This window comes from Sorex araneus, chromosome 6 (genome assembly GCF_027595985.1).
Source record: "Sorex araneus isolate mSorAra2 chromosome 6, mSorAra2.pri, whole genome shotgun sequence".
NCBI lineage: Eukaryota > Metazoa > Chordata > Mammalia > Eulipotyphla > Soricidae > Sorex > Sorex araneus.
Window position 1 is genome coordinate 55,669,313 of NC_073307.1, and position 22,096 is coordinate 55,691,408.

The window sequence follows — 22,096 nt, forward strand, 5'->3', positions numbered from 1 at the left end:
GTCACCCACTCTTTAGAAGTGACATGGTAACCTCCCTGATTTTGCTGGATCGATGATGATTCCCTCTTTCAAAATCAATCTTTGGAAAGCTGAACAAAATGAGTGACTACTCAATATTGCCGTTCTCCTCGACTCTGAGGTCCAGCAAGATTTTTGACAAGGGATGGTAGCCATGAATCACATTTTTTTCCTGGGCAATATCCTGAAATGACCCCTTAGGCTTTTCTTCTTTGGAGTGTCTCTTATTGTAAGTCTTTGTACTTAATGCATTACAAAGTAAAGGGTCTATTTTAGTGAAACCATTACTTTCATGACTATGACTGAGGCAGGACTGTTCACATCTCTTGGCTGACTTAATTTTGCATGTTGTGATACTTCAGTTGGGTCACTTTACCTGATGGCATGATGTGAAGTTGTCATTTGGCTTTGGAAAATTTTATACCATAATATGTTTTTGCGATCAAGCAAGATTTCTTGCAGCCCATTGTGTAATAAACAGTATGCCTACCCCCTTATGTTGCTACACATCTTTGTATAGCATCATTAATGATAACTAAAATAAAATTTGATGGCATGCCAAGGACACTGTACTTCCTCATGAAGGTAGTTTTTGTAATGTTTATAATTTGTGCTTATTTCTCAGGTGTCATTTCCTGCAGGGTTTGTCTCTGTAGTGGAAAGGGAACTTCACCTTAACTTGGATCTGCAGATGATACTGTGCGGAATGGCTCAAGCATAGCTCAGGAGTCATTGGCACTATTACATACTTGGTAAGTATTCCTTACTTTCCTGATGAATTATTATTATTTGAATTGCCTGAGTGGTGGTGAGTACATATGGTCCTAGAAATTCTGGGTTCCTATTTTAGAATAAACAGACTGTAGCCCAGTTTATAGGTATTTCTCTAGACCCTCATACTCTGAAGGCTGTGAGGTAATTAGATCACCTACCACAGTACCACCTCTATACATATACTGGTGAATATTGTTGCCTTTTTTAGTTTCCTTGGTTGATGATTATTCCTTTTCTCTAAAGAGTTCCTTTGAAAAGTAACATCTCCATTGTGAGATTTTTTGTTACTGGTGCCCCCTGGAGCAAATCAATGAACAACAGGAATACAGTGCAACAGTACAGTGTTACCTTTGACATATTTAATGTTATAAACAGTAACAACAAGTCTCAAAATGGAGACGTTACTGTTGCTTGCTCGAGCAAATTGATGAACAACCAGAAGACAGTGCTACAGTGCTATATTTGAGTCTCCCCCCTTTTATGTATATTTTCAAAGATCTCTGTGCTGTGTATTGCAGAATAAAATGTTTCTGTATATCTTTGTTGAGAGTCGCAGGATTTTCATTTTGCATTTTTTTGTCATTTTGTATGATGCAATAAGCCCAGATTTGGGTCTTTTTGCAAAACAAAAAGTATCTTATTCTGTGATTCCTTATGGACTTCCTTCTGTACCCTTGAATGTGTGTAATTTTTATGAGTCTTTGGGCTTGTTTTTTCCTCCTGTTGCATGTTCGTGATTGTGCTGAGAACCTGAGATTGTACATTCTGAGTTCCATTTTGTTGCATTGCTTAGTGACCAAAATTTGCTGGGTATTGTAGCTACATAGATGATTTCTTTCCAGTAGTATTTGATCTGAGGATCATGTTTTCACTAAATATTTCTTCATAGGACACTGTACATGGGACTTATATTTCCCTCAGGCATTTAGAATCATCATGCCATAGGGAGGCATAATGTAGAAATTGGCCTTCCAACCATAGTTTCCTGCTCAGATTTCCTTATGGAAACACTCATTTATTAGAGTTTCTTTGAGAAGCTCCACCCAAAATCTGGGTGGTATTTACTCTCATAGCCAATGTGTTCTCAGCTCAGTGGACATCATGCTTTAAGTTTTTTCTCAGTGGTAGTTTGCCCTCAGTTTGGGATTCCATGCGAAAATCAGTACCGCTAAATAAGCTGTACTATATTATTTATACGTATAACCAGTATGAGTTCTCACAGTATTTTTTTCTTGATTTGTATCTACTTTTATCCTAGATCTCCAGCCTTTGAACATTTTTCACTGTTTTAAGTAGTACTGCATTTTGATCTGTGGTACTATGACTGTCGATCAGCACTTGCTATCATAATGCCTATGTAGCTCCATGAGCTTAATTAGCTTAAAACCTCTATGGCTCATTTGTTTCAGGTTGGAGCGAAGGTGTCTCGCCAGATTCCCTCATCATTGATTTTTTTTATCTAATGTGCCAAAAGACTCTTTTTAGCTTGTGGGGTTTTAGTTTCATAGGTATGGTAATGTTTTCATTAGACTTCGGTGGCATTAAGGACTCTTTCAGACGTTAGGGTGATAGAACAGCAGGTAGGACATTTGCCTTGCATGCAGTCAACTGTGGTTCGATTCCCAAAATCCCATAGGTACCCTGAGTACTGCCAGGAGTAATTCCTGAGTGCAGAGACAGGAGTGACCCCTCACACCTTGTGTGACCCAAAAAGCAAAACAAAACACTTAAGATTATTCATTTTCTTTTATATTAGCTAATTACAGGACTCATTCTTTAAAAAATTTATGTTGAGTTGGAAGAAACTGTTAATGAGCTGTCTTAGTTTTGTGGGAATGGCAATATCTTGTAATTGGGATAGAGGTTAGGGATGCTTTTCTTGTGCTATGGGTTTGATGCAAAAGTTTTTGAAGCATGATTTCAACCCTAAACTAATGTAACTCCAGCAGCACCAACGTGGTTAGTATTATGTTTACCTTACTGTGCTATAGAGTTCAAGCATATTTTTTATTACTAATGGTAGAGTTAAAATTATCAGTATGTCTGTAATTGTTCTAAAGATAACTGCTGGACCAATCCCTGAGTCTGGGAGGAGACCTCAGAGATTCTGTGTTTTCTGTTCGTGTCTCAGGTGTCATTGTTTTGGAAAATTAGTTGGTTTAAATAAAAAGAGATTATTTAACCTATGATCTGTTGGGAAGATTTGTCTTGAAGAAGTGGCTGGAATGCAAGTACATCTTGTACTTACTTGGTGCTTCACTTCTGTGCTCCTTGCATGATAGGGTTTCTTAGTTCTTGAGGGTTTCTATGAATCCTTATATGCCTTGCAGGACGATAAGTCATCAACTCATTCACCCATTCTGTTCAGATAAGATAAAATTGTTTGATTATGATTATTATTATGATTCCTCCCTCAAAAGCATTCTTGGAAAGCTAAACAGAATAATTCAGATCTCAATACCATTTTTCTCTTCAGCATTGAACTCTAGCCAGTATAAAATACCCAGGAATACCAATATATTTTACCAATATATAGTACCAATATATAGTATCCATGAGCTTCCCTGGGAAATATCCTGAAATATGACCTTGAGATTTTTCCACTTTAAAGTTCCTGCACATGGAGTCAGTGGATTTTCAATATGATAATGCAGTGGTTATTTCTACCAGTGAAGATTTTGTTGTAGCAGTGTTTAAAGCAGCACTGCCATATATCATGACTGACTTGAATTTGCATGAGTCATGTTTTGCATGGAGCCCTTGGGCTGATGGATTGGTGTGAACACGACACTTGTAACTTCTATCCTGGGGAGTGTCTATCATCTCACCAGAAGAACAACTGTTATCTGTCACAAGAGCCTGTACTTTTGAGATATTTATTGTGCACTATGTTGCCTCCATTGAGTACTGTAGGTTCTAAGTCAGTTGGAACTATGTATAAATTTGGAGTTTGACTTGTGGCTGATGCAGCCTCATTTACACCCACCTCTTTGGTGTCCTATGCAAATGCCATGGTGGTGCCTGCCAGAGATGTCATGTAAAATTGGAATCTCATTAAGGCTGTACACTTTTTTTATTGAATCACCATGAGAGCAGTTACAAAGGTTTTGGGTTTAAGATTCAGTCATATACTTAGTTACTAAAATACTAAAATACAGAAACCCAAAAACGTGCGGCCACTAGTGTGGCCACTCGACCTCATATCTCTTCATTCTCAGCAATTGAAAACAAATTATCAAATGTTTTCTTTTCAGCAGGTCCGACTTTAGAGGGGAGAAACTCCAAACAATAATAGTTTGTTTTTTGTTGAAATATCGAATGTAATCAAAGTAAAGTGAAAGTAAAGTGAAATTTATCAGTTACACAGGCGTGGTGGGAGCTGGGGAGGTTGGGGGGAGGTATACTGTGATTCTTGGTGGTGGAATATGTGCACTGGTGAAAAGATGGGTGTTTGAGCATTGTATGACTGAGACTTAAACCTGAAAGCTTTGTAACAAAAACATGGTAATTCAATAAAAGAATAAATTAATTAAAAAAAGACTCAGTCATACAATAATGGACCACCTGTCCCTTCACCAGTGCATATTTCACACCACGATCAACCCACACCCTCCCCCTACCTGTGTGGAAGATGATGTCTACGTTACTCTCTCTCTACTTTGACTACTTTCAAGATTTCAACACTGGGCCCACCATTGTTATTTGAGATTTTTTCCAACACTTAGATCTGCTGAAAAGGCAACACTAGACACTATGTTTTCTATTTCTGGTTACAAATAGCATAGGATGTCTGTTCACAGACTCTGAATTGAGTTTTCGACCCCAGGCCTCCCCAGGACGGAAGAGATGTGATCCACCTCCTTTTCACCCTGGTGGCTCAGGTAGGGTCCATCATCTTCCTGAGGACTATAGACTTTTATTTAAAAAATTTGTTAAAAATTTGTTAAAAATTGGGGGCTGGAGAGATAGCACAGCGGGTAGGGCGTTTGCCTTGCATGCAGCCGATCCGGGTTCAAATCCCAGTATCCCATATGGTCCCCTGAGCACGGCCAGGGGTAATTCCTGAGTGCAAAGCCAGGAGTGACCCTGGGCATCGCCAGGTGTGACCCAAAAAGCAAAAAAAAAATTGTTAAAAATTTTTATTTACCAGTCATATCATGAACTGAGTTTTTTCCTTTAAAGGTTTAGACAAAATTTTGGCCATTGAATCTGGGCATTTATGATCCTATTCTTTGTATCTACACTGTTTGTCCCTAGAACACAGTGGAATTATTGTGGTAAGACTTGCCTGTGTCTGACTATATGTTTATGTTTCTTGATCAGTCTATTTCTATGTGATATATTAACCTCCTATGACTAAACATTCTGAATTCATTGTGGTACATGATTTATTGTTGATGTAGCTAAGATGATTTCTGTTGTCTAGTTTGCTGTGTGGAAACTTTGCCTCAACGAAGTATTTTAGTGATAGCATGTTTTACAGAGAACTCATAGTGCTCTAAGATGTTTAGAATCATTCCAAGCATTGTCAAGAATCTAACTGTCAAACATAGGGTTGCTATCTCATAAGATCCCAATATGGGAAACTTATACATGTTTGTATTTTAGAGTGTGTGCTGTCTGAAATGTTGTCTTCATAGTACTGTCAGTATTGTTTTCAGTTCTTTCTCAGATTCTGCATTTTATATCTCAGGGGCAAGAAAATTCTTGGTGGCCATGTGCAAATCAATCTTCTTAAATGGCTATCCTCCATGTCTGACACAACGAATATGAGTTCAAATTCCGGAATTCTGCCTTTGGAATCAGAAGTTCTGTGTGATTATTTGAATATTTTTGCCTGTCAGTCACTATGCTAAATATTTTGCTTTTAACCTGTGGCATGATGATTGTAGATATTTTCTCTCTTAATGCCAGTGATATAATGATGGCATCTGTTTGAGGTTGTAGGAATGAGTCTGGCTGGAATGAATTCTCTTGTTTTTGCATTTAGCTGTAAGAGTTTTGTTGGTATCCGTCTGCCTCTACCCTCATATCAGTGTAATACAAGTACTGTGATTTGCACTATGGTTATTTAACACTAATAAGCTTTAAAGTTGCTTATTAGTGATAGGTAAGAGAAAATAGCATACCATGCAGATGTAATTCTTGAACCTGTTTGTAGATTTGATTCTCTTTTTCAGGTTCCTGTGTTCTTGATTTGATTCTCTTTTTCAACTTCCATAGTCATGATTAAGTTGCTTTCTTTCTGGAGTTAAATATCTACTTTCACTGATAATTGAATTTGCTTGAAAAACATGAGAAGAATATGGGTCAGGGTACACCTTGGCATTCAAAAGAATACTGGAGGTAAGCATTCCTGACTTATTGGCTCTGCTCTCCCTTGTGGATGTTCTCATAATATCAGAGTTGCAGTGAGTACACGTGTACTGTACTGAGATCATTTAGGTTTCTGTTTTATTTTTTTTATTTTTATTTTTTTTTGCTTTTTGGGTCGCACCCAGCAATGCTCAGGGGTCACTCCTGACTCTGAACTCAGGAATTACCCCTGACCATGCTCAGGGGGCCATATGGGATGCTGGGAATCGAACCCAGGTCGGCCGCATGCAAGGCAAACGCCCTACCCACTGTACTATCACTCCAGCCCCTAGGTTTCTGTTTTAGAATAAATAGACTCAAGCCCAGTCCTAGGTATTGTAGCCTCTGAGTTTATTGATTCACTTGCCAAATACCCATTTTGTTTTGATATAAGTGAAAGGGTAGCCTCCCTGAATTTGTTGGATCGATGATGATTCTCCCAAAAGCATTCCTTGGAAAGCTGAACAAAATGAGTGAGAACTCAATACCGCCGTTCTCCTCGACGCTGAGGTCCAACAAGTTCTTTGACAAGGAATTGTAGCCATTTGTCACATTGTTTCCTTGGCCTTCTCTTTAAAGTTACTCTTATCACGGGGTCTTTTCCTTCCTTGTTTGCTAAAGCAATGGGAACTCCCACAGCAAAGGTTTTAATTGTACACATGTGGTTGAAGTGCCTCTCAACATGGGGTTAGTAGATTTAAGTCATGATAAGTGTACAAGTGACTCCTAGTGATGATGTTGTTTGCTATTCTATCACTCAATTACTGCTTTGGAGCGATAGCACAGCAGTAGGGCATTTCATGCAGCCGATTCATGGTTGATTCCTCCACCCCTCTCGGAGAGCCTGGCAAGTTACCGAGAGTATCGCCCCTGCACGTCAGAGCCTGGCAAGCTACCAGTGGCATATTTGACACGTCAAGAACAGTAACAATAAGTCACACAATAAGAGACATTATTGGTTCCCACTTGATCAAATCTATGAGCAACGGGATAACAATGATAGAGACAGATTCAGTACCTAAGTTGAGTTTTTATATTGTGGACTAGTAGTCCTTAAACTGATGACATACCTCTACCCATGTGAATTTTGCTAATCTCAGCAAGAGAATATGCTGAATTCCTGTACTTGTGATCTCTTCTTCCTGGTCCCTGGGCACCTATACATTTGTTCCTCATTTTGTATTTACAACTCAGGTCCATGTGTTTGCTGGCTTTGCTAGTCATGTGCCAAGAACATTTTCCTTTTCTCCTTGGAACAGAGGCTGCTAGGAGTTGACTATGCAATAGGGTACTGTTGGTGCCCATGTACAGTTTTGGAAGGTAAGCTTTACGTTGCATTTTATCTCACATCTACCTATGCCTTTATTTGGCCTATTTTGAAGTTATTTGAGCACCAGTTCCCCTAACCCATGAATTCTCTGACTTTTTTTTTTTTTGCTTTTTGGGTCACACCCGGCGATGCACAGGGGTTTCTCCTGGTTCTACACTCAGGAATTACTCCTGGCAGTGCTCAGGGGACCATATGGGATGCTGGGATTCGAACCCGGGTCGGCCGCGTGCAAGGCAAACGCCCTACCCGCTGTGCTATCGCTCCAGCCCCCATGAATTCTCTGACTTTTGAGGTCACTGGCTTCATTCTACTAGACCAGGCCAGCTGCTTGAGGGAGGCAGTATCTATACTGTTTGTGAATCAATGATGAGTACTCTTAACTCTATGCATTCTTTGGAAAACCTCAACAAAATGAGTGAGAACTCACACCACCGCTATTCTCATCATATCTGAGGTCTAGCATGTGGTCTGTCTCATGGATGGAGGCATGAGGGACACCTTTACCTTGGTCAGATACATTCACCAACACCCAGGAATTTGTTTCAAAGGTACTTGGCACTCCACGGCTCATGTCTATGTTTTCTGTGGAGGAGTCAAGTATCATCATCCATAGAAGGACTTGCAGATTTTGCCACATTTTTAACTACTTATGGTCAGTCCCCCATTCCTGCAATCTGATTTTATGGCTATTTGTTTGTAAAGGCAGTTCCAGGCCTGCCCACTTGGATACTGTAGTTATGATCTCTTATGCCTATTTCCTGGGTATATTCTTATGTGTTTTAATTTTTTGTGTATACTCCTCAGGTGGAATTTTCTTTCCAACGTCTTCGTAGATCAAGAAGAGCTTCCTGTTTCGCCACAGTAAAACTGATGATCTAGCCAAATAAAAAAAAAAGATTTGTTTGCTCTTGTGCCACAGACACTTCCCTAGAGTAAGTTGATAATCATCCAATAGTTCTTCTGCTGTGCTTTATTTTGGCCTCTCTTAAAACGTGCTTGAGGACCCATTCTTCAAGCACATGCACTACTGTACCAGTCCTTCTGCTTATGTTAACTAGCCTCCCAACTGTGCTCGGATCGATGATGAGTACCCCTACCTCTATGCATTCCTTGGAAAACCTGAACAAAATGAGTGAGAATTCCCACCACCGCCGTTCTCATCGTATCTGAGGTCCAGCACGTAGTCTGCTCAATGGACTGTAGTCCTAAAGGAGAGCTTCCCCTTGGTAACACTCATGCACCGCCACATGACTTTCTATTTAGGCACAGCAAATGAATTGTCGTCCTGAGGTTGTTGGGAAGTTAGGGAATCTTGAATCCTCGGCAGCATCTGACTCTCATCTGGTCCTGGATGAGTCAGCAAACATGTTGCCATAGGAAGACATTGTCTTTTCTTCACTATGGGCTACTGGACAGAAATAGTGTATTCATGTGTAGAAACCATGTTGGTTTTGTGGACTTGTAATTTTTGGAAGGGATTGGCATTAGATTGTATAGATGTACGCACCGGAGTGTTCGCCTTGGTGATTTCCATACTGGACACCATATTGAGAATTGTGGCTATAGAAGAATGTTAACGGCTGGATCTTATTTGTAAAGTCTTGTTGTTTCCCATTATTATTCCCAGTGGGTATAGTGAATGTTTAAGCTGATTGTGAGGCCTACAAGGTCTTATATGTCTCTTTTGTCCTAGATATACGATGACACTGAAACAATATCACTGTGGGTGATTGTTATCTCTCCATACTGTATTTCCTATGTCCATTTTATATTCATGCATATGTCTGTTCAGTTTTGCTATGATGGCATCCATTTGTGTATTTTTTTTTCGAAATCTTGTGGATAAGAAGTATATGCTATACCTTCCTATTGGTTCTTAGCTAGCTAGCACTATTTCTGGACTGGCAGGTATGCACATTCTAACGTCTTTCCGGATCTAGGCTTCTTAGATTTTTGTTAAGTGTAGAGAACCCTTCATAGTGCATGAATGAGAAGCTGGGATTCAGTGTGTCTTATATTGTTTGGTGCCATCTCACCATTGCATCTTTAAGAGGCACAGCTCATGGCAAATCTGATCAGAATTTGTTAGCTTATTTTGTTACAACTCATTTGAAGAAAGATGAAACATGCCTTGCTTTGTTGGCAGAAACTACTCTTAAAGGGAGTGGGTCTTTAGCAGGCAACCTTGAGCTAGGCAATATATAATAGTATGACTATCAAACTCCTTGCAGTGAATTCTCTGGTATGCTCCAATCCTCAAGTACAGTGTTCAGAAGGTAATAGACCAAGAGTACACAGGGAATATTCAGATAAAAAACAAGAAACACACATCCAAATCCAACTGCACAGGATCATATACTCTCAACCTCAGTCCTGCCTATTCCTTTGTTGTGCCTTATGTATGCCATCTGATGTTATTCCTACTGCTAAGGGTAAATTCCTCTTTTGCCTCAGGGATCTTGTGGTTGCTGTCTCCTGTTCCTGATACTAGAGCACCATCTGATGTGTTCTGTTTTTTGTGTATACTGCTCAGGTGGAGTTTGTTCACTAGGCACATTTTTACAAAGAAGAGACTCCTGTTGTTGCAAGGATGGAGGTTTATTCAACATCTGGATCAAGTATTTAACAATAATATGTTAGTTTCCCTGGATATTTCCAAAGGTAAGGTCCCACTTACCTTTGTCTGTGATGTTATTTGCTTTTACCTTGATTCTGCCTCTGCCAAGGGATTTTTAAGTACATTTCCACCCAAGCTATGTGCTTTTAGCTAGTGGGGCAAGTCTTGCTTCTTCTTGAGGCAGCCTCCACACTGTGCTGATATCAATGCTGAATACCCCTAACTCTATGCATTTCTTGGGAAACCTGAACAAAATGAGTGAGAACTCACACTGTTGCCGTTCTCATGTCTGAGGTCCAGGACATGATGTGCACCCCAAATGTTAGTCACGAGGGATGGCCTTTTTTTAGTCATAGGTATGCTAGGTCCCCGAAGACCTCCAATGAAAGGCATTTGGCTTCCAGTGTCCGGAACTGTTTTTGTCAAGAAGTCAAGTATCACCAACCATAAAGGGCTAAGCTCTTCTTGCTGCCATCTTGTCTATTCATCACAGCATTCCATTCCTGCATCTGAATTTCTGGCTACTGGTTTATTAGGGGGAAATGCCAGGTGCCCATGGGATTCATGTGACTGTTCTTTTGTGCCCATAACCTGGGAACATTCTCATGTATTTCCATTTTTCTTTACGTGTCAGGTGGAGGTTTTCTGGCAGGCTTGCTGAGCACCAGTAAGATCTTCCAGTAGTTCACTGAGCGAATGCTGGGTGGAGACCCAGATTAGTTCAGCCAGTGGACACGTTCAGAGGTAAGAACTCCATGCATTTAGATGACATCCGTTTTGGTCTTACTTGGCAAACCCTACCTCTTGGATATACACTAGTGACCCCATAGAGCTCCTTCTGTGAGGCATCTTTACCACTGTTCTGAGATCAGTGTTGAGTACCCCTAACTCTATTCATTCCTTGAAAAATATGAACAAAATCAGTGAGAACTCACACTGCTGCCATTCTCATTGTATCTGAGGTCTACACATGGTTTGCCTCCCAGATGTTGTGCACAAAAGTTGGCTTTTCCTTGGTCGTAAGCATTATACATCCCCCTAAATCTCCATTCAGAGGTACTTGGCCTTCAAGTGGCCAGATCATTTTTCTGTCAAGGAATTAAAGGGCTATGCACTCCTTGATGCAGTCTTACCTATGTATTCATCACAACACCCCATTCCTGCATCTATCTTTTTGAAAACTGGTTTATAAGGCAGAATTGCCAGGTGCTTATGGGAGTCTTTTGACTGTGATCTCTCTTGCCCATTTCCTGGGAACCTTCTCATGTATTTCCTTTTTTTTTTTTTTTTTTTTTTACAAAAGGTAAATTTTGGAGGTATTTTGCTTAATTTTCTACAGTCTTAATTTTTTAATATTACATCTATCTCATTGACCATTTTATTTATTTATTTATGTTTAAAATTTATTTATTTTTAATTAGAGAATCACCGTGAGGGTACAGTTACAGATTTATACACTTTTGTGCTTATACTTCCCTCATACAAAGTTTGGAACACATCCCTTCACCAGTGCCCATTCTCTACCACCCGGAAACCCAGTGTCCCTCCCACCCTCCCCAATCCCATCTCCCCCCCACCCCACCCTGCCACTGTGGCAAGGCATTCCCTTCTGTTTTCTCTCTCTAATTAGCTGTTGTGGTTTGCAATAAAGGTGTTGAGTGGCCGCTGTGCTCAGTCTCTAGCCCTCATTCAGCCCGCAACTCCCTTCCCCCACATGGCCTTCAACTACAATGTAGTTGGTGATCGCTTCTCTGAGTTGACCTTTCCCCGGAACATGAGGCCAGCCTCGAAGCCATGGAGTCAACCTCCTGGTACTTATTTCTACAGTTCTTGAGGGTTAGTCTCCCACTCTGTTATTCTATATACCATAGATGAGTGCAATCTTTCTATGTCTGTCTCTCTCTTTCTGACTCATTTCACTCAGCATGAAACTTTTCATGCCCATCCACTTGACTACAAAATTCTTGACCTCCTTTTTTCTAACAGCTGCATAGTATTCCATTGTATAGATGTACCAAAGTTTCCTCAACCAGTCATCCGTTCTGGGGCATTCGGGTTTTTTCCAGATTCTGGCTATTGTAAACAGTGCTGCGATGAACATACATGTGCAGATGTTGTTTCGATTGTACTTTTTTGCCTCTCTGGGATATATTCCCAGCAGTGGTATTGCTGGGTCAAATGGGAATTCAATATCTAATTTTTTGAGAGTCGTCCAAATTGTTTTCCAGCTGGGCTGAACCAGTCAGCATTCCCACCAGCAGTGAAGAAGGGTCCCTTTCTCCCCACATCCTCTCCAACAGCGGTTGCTTTTGTTCTTTTGGATGTGTGCTAGTCTCTGTGGTGTGAGGTGGTATCTCAAAGTTGTTTTGATCTGCATCTCTCTGATGATTAGTGATGCAGAGCACTTTTTCATGTGCCTTTTGGCCATTCGTATTTCTTCCTTGGTAAAGTTTCTGTTCATTTCTTCGCCCCATTTTTTGATGGGGTTGGATGTTTTCTTCTTGTAGAGTTCAACCAGTGCTTTATATACCATTGATATCAACCCCTTATCTGATGGGTATTGTGTAAATATCCTTTCCCATTCTGTGGATAGTCTTTGTATTCTGGTCACTGTATCTCTTGCGGTGCAGAAGCTTTTTAGTTTAATGTAGTCCCATTTGTTGATCTCTGTTTTTACTAGATTGCTTAGTTCCGTGTCACCTTTGAAGATACCTTTATCCTCAATATCGTGGAGGGTTTCGCCGACCTTGTCTTCAATGTACCTTATGGTTTGTGGTCTAATGTTGAGGTCTTTAATCCATTTTGATCTGACTTTTGTGCATGGTGTCAGGTCAAGGTCTAAACCCATTTTTTTGCATGTGGTTGTCCAGTTGTGCCAGCACCATTTGTTAAAGAGGCTTTCCTTGCTCCACTTCACATCTCTTGCTCCCTTATCAAAGATTAGATGGTCATACATTTGGGGTTGTGTGTAGGGATATTCCACCCTGTTCCATTGGTCTACGGCTCTGCCTTTGTTCCAGTACCATGCTGTTTTAATTGTTACTGCTTTGTAGTAAAGTTTGAGGTTGGGGATGGTGATGCCTCCCATCATCTTTTTCCCAAGAATTGTTTTAGCTATCCTTGGACGTTTGTTATTCCATATGAATTTTAGGATTGCTTGATCCATTTCTTTGAAGAATGTCATGGGTATACTTATAGGGATCGCATTGAATCTGTATAATGCTTTAGGGAGTATTGCCATTTTGACAACATTGATTCTCCCTATCCACGAGCAGGGTATATGTTTCCATTTCCTCATGTCCTCTTTGATTTCATGGAGTAGCGTTATGTAGTTTTCTTTGTAAAGGTCTTTTACTTCCTTGGTTAAGCTGATTCCGAGGTACCTGATTTTCTGGGGCACGATTGTGAATGGGATTGCTTTTTTCATGTCCCTTTCCTCTGCCTCATTGTTTGCATATATGAAGGCCATGGATTTTGGGGTATTGATTTTGTAGCCTGCAACTTTACAGGAGGAGGCTCGGGGCTCCTCCTGAATGTATTTCCATTTTTGTTCATGTTGCTCAGGTGGAGTTTTTCTGGCAGGCTCGCTGAGAACCAAGATGCTGGGTGGAAGACTTAGATTGGTTGGGCCAGTGGACGCTTTCAGTGGTAATATCTCCATGCATTTAGATGACATCTGCTTTGTTCTTACTTGGGGAAACATCCCTCTGTAATGGCCCCAGATAGCTGCTTCTGTGTGGCATCCTTTCCACTGTTCTGAGATCAATGATGAGTACTCCTAACTCTATGTAGTCCTTTCAAAATCTGAACAAAATTAGTGAGAACTCACACTGATCCCATTCTCATTGTAATTGAGGTCCAACACATAGTGTGCCCCCCAGATGTTAGTCATGATGGATGGCTTTTCCTTCATTTTTTTCATGCAGTACCCCCCATGGCCTCCATTCAGAGGCATTTGGCCTTCTATAGACTAGATCTGGTTTTTGTCGAGCATTCAAAATTATCACCCACACAGGACATACACTCTTTGCTGCAGTCTTTACTGTTCATCTTGTCTCTCCACCATTCCTAAAATCTGACTTTTTATTACTTGTTTCAAAGGCAAATATCAGTTTCCTAAGGTTATTTGCTGAGTGTGATCTCTCACGCCCAGTCCCTGCAAATCTTCTTGTGTGTTCCCATTTTTGTCTTCATGGCGCAGTTGAACTTTCCCTGCTGGGCTCGTGGGGCACAAAGAGCTATCACTGGTTAACTGAGCTAATGCTGGGTGGGAGACCCAGATTGTTTGGTCCAGTTGATGCTTCCATAGGTGAGATCTCCATGCATCAAGATGATATCCCCTTTGGTCTTGGGGAATGCTAAGTCTTGGCCATGAATTATTTGCCCGATGCAGATGACTTGGGAGGTAACCTATCTGCTATGCTCAGATCAATGTTAACTATCTCTAACTATAAACATTCCTTGTTAAAGCTTTATAAAATAAGAACTCACACCATTGCGATTATCACCGTATCTGAAGTTTAGCACATGATCTATTCCAGGTGTGATTGGGGTTTTGGAGAGATTCTCATGGTGATAGTCAAGCAACACCAACTAAAGCCTCCCTATTGGGTTCACCTACCATTATAGGGCCCCTATCAATGGGCCACAATTGAGACACTCGATGTGAACATGTTTTCTGATGTCGTGGTACCTAGGTATTACATGAAATAAAGTTTCTTGCCTATTATATGCTAATCACTTTGTGTTCTGTCATATTTATCTTCTCCTATGTGGGTGTTGAGGAAATTTATATTGGTTTGAAGGCAAATGAATTATGTTGTGCTGGTGCAGGTGTATGGTGTATGGTGTAGGCTAGTAGTTTCTGCCACTTGGTCTGTTGATGGCTATTTAGTAGTTGCAATCTAGATGACTAATTGAGCCTCCTAATTGGCATAAACAATGTTAGATGCATATCACAGGGATCGCCTCTGTCTTCCTTATAGAAAGTCATTATCAACAACTTTGTGTTTAATGTTGATGGAGGAGAAGGAATGGGAGTGTGCATCCTGGTACCAGTTTTCAAGGGTTTCAGTTCATTTTCTTTAGGGTAAGTTTGGGTAGCTGCAGTGTTACCTTTTTTCTTTCCTGGATGGTGTCATAGAATTGGCCTTTTTCCTGGCAGCACCTGGCTCTTAGTATGCTCTTGAGAAGCCACAAATACTGAACTGGTGTATTGAATTTCACATGCTATAGGTGTGTATTCACACAGAGGCATATTACTATAATACTGTTGCTAAAATGAGATGCCTAAATTGTGGCCTTGCAGTTTCTCGAACATCATGGATATTATTGATAGAAGTCCTTACGTGGTAGTATATAATCTGTAATTAGAGTCAGGGACATCTCCCGAAGTCATTGCTAGCCTTTTCAATAGCATGTGGAGAATTGAAGAATTAGAACAAATTTGGGGTCCAATTCTTGTGCTCTTGCATTTGCTCCCTATTTGACGCTACTCTATTTGTTGTTCAGGAGCATTTCTGGTGTCTGATATCAGGAGTCTCTTGTTGGCCTTTACATTATCATGGAGTATAATGTTTCAGATGGTTGTTTATCTGGAATGGACTTTCCTATTGTGCATTTGCATTCAAGGCATGTGTTTATGAAGGTTTCCTTTCATACCATTCCTCATATTTTTCCTGATAAAATGTTTTTGTAAGAGAATTCATGAGATTCCCATTGATTGTTGAGAGCATTATGATTGGGATGGTAGGTAAACCCCTCCCATTTTCTATTTAATTCTCAAAGACTATCAAGGAAAGTTGCAATGAAAACATTTCTGTTCTGTTTACTCAGTCTGATATGCTTTGTATCCCTTTTTTCCCATTGTAAAAATCAGCTAAATGCATGTTATATATTTGTAGCAGCAGTTCATGCAAATCTGTGTGAAGGAATTTATTAGAAAGGCTGAGGACTTTGTAATTTGAATGCAGGTGAAGGGAAGTAGTGTGCCCTGCTTCCTGTCTATCATTTGTTATGAAGAAAATAATTTCTTGACTCTTTAGAGTTGCCTGAGAAAATGAACATTCATCTCCTGTCTGTGCATAAATGATGGTTGTGTGTAAAGTGGACTCATAGCATACTGAGGAATGTGATATGGCACCCCAGAACATCAGCTGACTACACCTGGGCAGTGACATGCACTTCTCCCTGCCCTCCTACCTATTTGTGTGCTGTAATTACTCATGTCTACATTTTATGTACACAGCACAGGTGAAGTTTATCATCTGGACGTGATACATGTCAACAAAAGCTTCCTGTTATAATAGAGTGAAGGCTGGAAGAGACCATTGTTGACCATTTATGCTTCCTGAAAGTAAACTGGTATTTGCTTTATGAATCCATGTGCTTTGCTCTCTAAGGCCTCACATAAAGGCTATTTTAGGTATCTTTCCCTTAGGCCATGTGTTTTCTGGCTTCCACTAGGACCTGGAAGTCATGGGCTGTGCTCTATTGGTTCAAGCCAGCTTTTTCTATTAGGGAGCCCCAACTTTACTGGGGTCAATGATGAGTACTCCTAACTCTTTGCATTCCTGGAAAAATTGAACAAGATGAGTGAGAACTCACACCGCTGCCATTCTTATCATGTCTGAGGTCCTGCACATAGTGTGCCCGTTGGATGGTGTATTGGATAGCTTTATCTTAGTAAAAAAAGTGCAGCACCCTGTGGGTTTTCCTTCTGAGGCAGTTGGCCTTCTAGGGCCCAGATTTGTTCTCTTTGTAGGCATCGAGTATCATCACTCACACAGGGACATCATGTATTCCTTGCCTCAGTCTTGCCTTGTTATCACTGTCCCTCATTCTTGTCATCTGAAATATGGCCACTGGATTTGTGTGTAGCTTCCCGGCCTGGCCAGTAGAATTCGATGGCTGTGATCTCTTATTTCTTTCCCCTTGGGACAATTCTCATGTATTCTGCTTTTTGTTTTCAGTGTTTAAGTGGATTTTACCTACTAAACTCACATTGTGCCATAAAAAAAACTTTCTTTTGTACCGAGAGTGGAGAGTAACATGATATCCATGTTAAGTTGGGCCAGGCTACTCTTGTGCTGCAGTCATTTCCTGAGAGTAGGTTGTTTATGTCTTGAATATCTGTTATTTTCCTTGGCCTTTCTTGAAATCTGCTTGAGGAGCTATTCCTCAACGTCATGCACTGTTGGGCCAAGCTAGCTACTTGTTTGAGTCAGCCTTGCCACTGTGCTCAGATCAATAATGAATACCCATTATCTCTATGCATTCCACTTTTTTACAGTAGGTATGTTGGAAGTGACCATGAATGTTGGGCCATAGTTTCTTGCCCCATGATCCCATAAAGTGTATTTTCTCCTAGCCTTCTGGTATAATAGAGACTCTTGACCCCTTGACAGCACCTGGCTCTCATTGTGCTCTAGATAAGTTGCTGCTATAGGCTGGGTGCTACAGTGACCCTTGCACTAATTGTTTGGATATCCAGTTGTGAAAATCTGAAGTTTTAAAATTATATACTACTTATTTCTGGACATGGGTTGGTATTATATTTTGAGAGATCTCCAATTTAAAGCTCTGGTCAAGACGAGTTTCCTCCTTGATATAATGTGGAGAAACAAGTCCTAAGACCTGTTTCTTAGGGCCGCAGGCAGCAGTCAGGCTACTTTGATCTCATTGCCTACCCAAAACATTTTATATTAAGGCATATTTTGGACGTACTGGGTCCTTGTGTCTTGATAATAACCTGGGAATAGGATTAGTGTAGAAGGTTGATGTACCTTTATTTTGAAGAGGTGTTCCCAGTGCCTTTATTGTTTATTTAATTATTGGTTTTTGAACTATTAGGCATTGCTCCAGCATTTTTCCTTACCCTGCCCTCAGGTACCACTCCTAGCAGAGTTAAGGAGATAATATATGTCGTTTGGGATCAAACAAGAGTAGGATGCATGGAAGGTTAGAAACTTACTCACTGTACTATAGATCTGCAAACGCTCCTGCATGTGCCTGGGCAAGTTTGTTCTCACGTCATCCCTTTTTATTTTTTCTGAAATCATAGGAAAATTCAAAGTGTGTCTATGGCTTCCAATTGTTCCCCCGAGAGGTTGGTGACTTTGAAGCTTTATTTCTCCAATCCTCAGGAGCTCTGAAGTCCTTGTGATTTTCTGAGTTAAGGTGCACATCATTTTCCAGAACAAAAACTACAGTCTTTGTGCCACTTGATTGCCTGGTTGTACCAGTTACAGTTTCTTATTAAGAACAGGCAGCTATTTTTTTCCTTATATAGAATTCAGTTGAAAGTAGTTAGAGTGTTTTCTTCTTCCAGGAAGGAGTAGCTGTGAGCAGAGTATCTCCTTGGCATCATTGAGCTGGCCAAGATTAAAGTGCAAGACTGTGGTCTACCATGTGCAAGATTCCTATTTTAAAAGAAAATGGATCCAGAAGGTAACATGGAAAGTTCTTATGGCTACCTAGTATCACATAATGCCCACACAGACACACATGCATAGAGGTATGCATTCCTAACCAAACCCCTACCAGCTTTTGTCCTGTCCCCCGTGGAGAGGGAAATGCTATGCCTGCCTGGTGGGTCATATGGCTATTTTCTCTCATCAGAAGGTACCCAGTCACCTTATGATACAGTTCTCATTTTGTGTCAAGTTCTCAGATGCAGTTTTCCTGCCAGGAATATGTCAAGAAGACCTCCATATTTTCACAGAAAAAAATGCGGCTAGGACACCAAGGTCGAATTTGTTCCATATGCCGTTCCTGTCTTTGAATGCTTCTTGAAGGTAAGCTGTTCCGTACTCCAATGGATCCATATACTTCTTCCTGGCTTTAATGTATCTTGAAGCCTCTTTGAGGACCCCTATGCCTAGGCCATAATATTTGCTTCATGCCACTGGGGCTTTAATGTCATGGGCTTTGCTCTATTAGTCCTGTCTAGCTGCTGCAGGCTCAACACTGTGCTTGGATCGATGATGAATACCTCTAACTCTATGCATTCCTTGGAAAACCTGAACAAAATGAGTGAGAACCTCCACCACCGCCATTCTCCTCGTATCTGAGGTCCAGCACGTAGCATTCCCTGGAAAGTTGTTGTGAGCGACAGCTTCCCTGTGTTCATATACATGCACCACTGCTTTGAGCCTCTACCTCAGAGACAGTTGGTGATGCTGGACATAGAGCTTGGGTTTCATGGGCAGAGTTTGAGTGTTCAGATTGCTTGATAGTCGAAACACTAGATATATGGCTTGTCTGAGGGACAGCCTACCACACACACATACAATCATCTGTGAACTCCAGCTGGAGAATGCCTGAATCTTCATGTGTCAGAGCTCTTGGTACAGGAGAGCGTTTGAGTGTTCTTATTCCCTGCTCGTATTAACTATGAAAATGTGGCTCAGACCTGGAAGAGAGTGGTAACTTAATTTGCAGCAGGTTCTAAGAACAGTTATTGGACAAAGCTAGCACTTGTAGGGTTTGATGTCCTTCTAATGGTTGCATCCTAATATTTAGATACTTACAGTGGTGTGCTATGGTCCCCTGCATTTTACAGTGTGTTAGAAGTCAAAGTGGACCCAGAGAGTTACATCAAAGGTTCTTATGACTGCCATGAAACAGGAGCCTACACAGCTACACACTTCCGGGAAAATGCAGCTTTTCCCAGAATCTTATTTACTTGTGTGCTGTCCTTCAAACCTGTCGCCTAACTTATTGAAATTGTTCCAAAGGGCAAATTCTATTTTTGCCCTGGAGGATCCTGTGAGAAATTCTCATGTCCTCTCTCCAGGCACCTTCTCATGCATTCCGCATGTTCTATAAACTGATCAGGTTGACGCACTTCCAAAATAGTGTATGTGAAGAACATCCTGTTGTTTCAGAAAGAAGGGACACCTTGGTCTTGTGAGGGCCAGGATGCTTTTGCTTTCCATTAATGCTGTGGTGAAGTAAGTTGTGCTTTTCGTCCATGATTCCATCAGCTTTTGCCTTCTTTATGGCTGAATTGAAGGATGTTTGAAACCCCACTTCCCCCAAAACCATGTGGCTGCCTCTGGGTCCTGTAGATTATGAGTATCGTTTCAGGTGCCAATGCTCACTTCTTGTGTGAGGCTCCCTCGCCATTGGGCTCAGATCAATGATGAGTACCCCGATCTCTATCCATTTCTTGGAAAACCTTAACAAAATGAGTGAGAACCTCCACCGCTGCCATTCTCATCATATCTGAGGCATAGCTTCCCTGTGTTTACACATATGCATCACTCCCATACATGCTCACTTGAGAAACAGTGGGTGCTGCTGTTGTCAAGGCATTGATTTTGTGGGGAAAGTCACCTTCCATGGTGGTATGGCTTTGAGTTCTCTGGATGAGAACCTATCTTTCCTGGGTGTTGCTTATCTTTTGCACACGCTGTATTAAGTATTCAATTTTTCTGGGGTTGGAAGGTTGAGGAGAAGTTTCTCAAATTGAAGAATTGTTATTAATGGCTGGTGTCAAGACCTAATATTTTGTTTGTGTGATTTGTTCCTTTTGGTTATTGATGGATATCTTGTACTTTTGATGGCCATGGTCAGTATGGAACTCAGAGTTGGTCAGAGTAATGAAGTTCAGAGTTTGTGGCAAGACCCTTGACAATAGCCCTCCTGTCTGCTTTCAATGTTGGTGTGGCCTCGCAGAGCAAGTATTAAAGAATTCTGAGTCATATTCGTGCTCCTGATGCTCAATGTGGATGAGGGCAGGTAGCAGAAGGGCCAGTTATAATTGCAGAGGTTATGCTTGGGAGACTGAGTTCCCTTTGAGCATAGCACTATGGGGAATCTTTTGACAGGAATGTAGGTAATATGGGCAGGTCATATATTTGCATTCAGGTACAAGGTACAATGTGATAAGTTCCTGTGCCAGGGAAAGATATTGATGACCTCTGTTCACTGCACAGCCTCAACTGCTTGTCAAGTTCTCTAGGAGAAACCAGAAAGGAATGTGATCTCTCCTGATGGATAGCTTCTGCATAGTTTCCAGAATTACTATGCATTTGATCACCGACCTCACACCCTTCTGGGTTTTCACATTGGCCTGGGAAGTTACATCTCCTTCATAGTTACCAGGCTGGTATGGAATCTCTACCAATGGAGCATATGACTCTCAGATCCATGGAGATTGGGGTGTGCAGGTTGACAGGTGTCCTAGTGGGAAGACTTGGTGTGTACCTCTGTGGAAGACATGCTGACTCTGGACATTGCGATTCCTAGGAGAACAGGTTGTCAGAAGAAATGGGGATAACTGCCCCAGTGGTATCTGGATTAGGAACTACCTTCCTTGACTATGAAGGCAACAGGAGAACTTTAAAGGTTGGGCCTCACATGCTCTTGCTCTCTTAAACATCCTCTTCTGCAGCTAGAATGTTGAGGTACATTCCTGGGTCTGCTCAATCTTGGCAGTTCTTTTTCCCATGGACATGGTGTCTTCTAGGTAGGAGTGGTATGGAAGTTTGTTGTTTAAACATCACATTAAGGCATGCCCCATGTGCCTCCGAAGGTTCATTCATGCATCTGGTCAGTCTTACTCCCACATAGTCCCTTGAATTTTTCTGCAACATATTGGCCAAGATTACCCTAAGCTCTGTGCCATCTACTTGCTCATTTTGAGCACTGAGACTCAGCATCAGGGTGCCCACCCTTGCTCCCGGACATTCAGACTGAGGCTACTGAGATGCTTGAGTTGAAAGTGCAAGGAATCCAGCACTGTCAAAACAGCTTCCTGACAGTATCCAGTGCTTCAATTTCTGGTGTGGTAGCCAGCCATTATTTCTTAATCATGAGCAGCATATACAGAAATCCCTGTGCCAGAATATTTTTTTGGCTAAGGGTCAAAATTGATAGTGCAGCTGAAGAGAGATATTTCCATTCCTGGCAGCAGCAGATATGTACTATGTACAGTACTATGTCTCCTTTGTATGTTGGAGCTGAATCAGAAGATGACAGTTGGCATCCTGTAGTAG

At 41.1% G+C, this 22,096-nt stretch overlaps 1 long non-coding RNA gene, 3 other non-coding genes and 8 pseudogenes across 5 annotated transcripts in view; all 12 read left to right on the forward strand.

Annotated features, from left to right (window-relative positions):
• Nucleotides 1-22,096, forward strand: part of LOC129406078 (uncharacterized) — a 46,300-nt gene that overhangs the window by 11,880 nt on the left and 12,324 nt on the right. For both annotated transcript variants that reach the window (XR_008630789.1, XR_008630790.1), the window contains exons 7-14: nt 644-770; nt 5,973-6,138; nt 7,342-7,467; nt 8,282-8,409; nt 10,011-10,138; nt 10,729-10,838; nt 18,424-18,542; nt 18,759-18,889. This is a non-coding gene — a long non-coding RNA (uncharacterized LOC129406078). The remainder of the gene's footprint in view (nt 1-643; nt 771-5,972; nt 6,139-7,341; nt 7,468-8,281; nt 8,410-10,010; nt 10,139-10,728; nt 10,839-18,423; nt 18,543-18,758; nt 18,890-22,096) is intronic.
• On the forward strand, nt 47-143 carry LOC129406250 (small nucleolar RNA SNORD116). The gene has a single exon (XR_008630904.1). It is a non-coding gene; the product is annotated as a small nucleolar RNA SNORD116 (small nucleolar RNA).
• LOC129406288 (small nucleolar RNA SNORD116) lies at nt 3,188-3,279 on the forward strand. The gene has a single exon (XR_008630908.1). It is a non-coding gene; the product is annotated as a small nucleolar RNA SNORD116 (small nucleolar RNA).
• LOC129406245 (small nucleolar RNA SNORD116) lies at nt 6,569-6,661 on the forward strand. The gene has a single exon (XR_008630898.1). It is a non-coding gene; the product is annotated as a small nucleolar RNA SNORD116 (small nucleolar RNA).
• On the forward strand, nt 7,835-7,935 carry LOC129406279 (small nucleolar RNA SNORD116; annotated as a pseudogene).
• Nucleotides 8,552-8,652, forward strand: LOC129406263 (small nucleolar RNA SNORD116; annotated as a pseudogene).
• LOC129406284 (small nucleolar RNA SNORD116) lies at nt 10,295-10,392 on the forward strand (annotated as a pseudogene).
• On the forward strand, nt 10,960-11,060 carry LOC129406281 (small nucleolar RNA SNORD116; annotated as a pseudogene).
• Nucleotides 13,854-13,954, forward strand: LOC129406286 (small nucleolar RNA SNORD116; annotated as a pseudogene).
• Nucleotides 16,632-16,731, forward strand: LOC129406280 (small nucleolar RNA SNORD116; annotated as a pseudogene).
• On the forward strand, nt 19,070-19,170 carry LOC129406271 (small nucleolar RNA SNORD116; annotated as a pseudogene).
• Nucleotides 20,230-20,330, forward strand: LOC129406283 (small nucleolar RNA SNORD116; annotated as a pseudogene).